Source organism: Chinchilla lanigera, unplaced genomic scaffold (genome assembly GCF_000276665.1).
Source record: "Chinchilla lanigera isolate Chin_1 unplaced genomic scaffold, ChiLan1.0 scaffold00157, whole genome shotgun sequence".
NCBI classification, from domain to species: domain Eukaryota; kingdom Metazoa; phylum Chordata; class Mammalia; order Rodentia; family Chinchillidae; genus Chinchilla; species Chinchilla lanigera.
The window spans coordinates 2036998-2038135 of record NW_004955558.1 but is presented as its reverse complement, the minus strand read 5'-3'; the positions used below and the strand labels follow the sequence as shown (position 1 = coordinate 2038135).

Sequence of the window (1138 nt, the reverse complement as noted above, 5' to 3'; positions counted from 1 at the left end):
TCCTGCATCACCCAACATTTGTGGCCCTTCCACCAAGCCCTTGTGAGAGTAAACACAGAACACAATGGACAGCTTAACACTGTGTTCTAGGGATGTGGAATAGGTTGCTGAGAGACTGACAAACACCCAGAGCTAGCGTGTGAGAGGTAACATTCTTAGGGCAATGAAAGGAAAGGACAGGAGTTAATTGAAAATTTCCACAGTTTACAAGAAACAGGTGTGTGTCCAGTGTTGGTTACTTTTCTCTTGTGGCAGAGATGGAGAACCTGATGCTCAGAATGAAGGAAGAAAAGAAGGATTTAGCTCACAGTTTGTGGAGCTGTCAGTCCATACTCAGCTGACCCCAGGGCAGAGTGCCACATAGCAGAGGGCAAGAGTTCATGACAGTAGAAAACAGCAAAAGCAACCAGAGCCAAAGGGAGGATCAAGGGCATGCCTGTTTCCCTCCCTTATATTGTAAGCAGAGTAACCACACCGGGGTGGGTGTAGCACTCATCCCCATAACACTATTAGGGTTCAAGAGGCTCCATTGTCTATTTTTAACCCCATGTTAAGAGACGTCACTTATGCTATATTTGACCCTTACCTTTGAGCACTTTGCTTAGGTTAATAATTCACCCATTTAAAGGATAGCTCAGTTATGAGATGGGAACTGAACAAACAGGAAAAATTAGGATGTGGGCTCAATTTTAAGCTGGCATAGTCATCTGGAATTTGGCTGTCTTACCTTCTGGGAGAAGTAAACTTTGAGAGAATCGTGACATTGTAAGATTCCTGTAAACAAGGCAATGGTTAGTACGGACAATTAAAATGTACTTCAACTGAAGATGAGACCCAGGTCAGGTTGGACATCTTCTGTACCTCCTTCTTAGCAACTGCGGCAGATGGCTCAGATCCAGCCTTGTTCATTCAGGCCTTTAGAGCTTTCTTGAGTGCCTTTCTCCATGAACTCACTTATGGTATCATTCCCAGTTTGGGATCATAAATCACTCACAAAGTCTAGAAGCCTGTGCATGAGCGATTGAGGCTTTGGGGGCTGGCTAGACACAAACCGTAACACCATTGCTAGGGAGCATGCTATAAGAGCTGTGTACTCAAAAGCCGACCTACAGGCCATAATCCATGGCTGGGATGCATA

The 1138-nt window shown here is 44.9% G+C and overlaps 1 protein-coding gene across 1 annotated transcript in view; it reads right to left on the bottom strand.

Moving 5' to 3' along the window:
• The window catches only part of LOC102009890 (kallikrein-4-like), a 65599-nt gene that overhangs the window by 41925 nt on the left and 22536 nt on the right, over positions 1-1138 (bottom strand). The gene's annotated exons all lie outside the window — the stretch shown is intronic.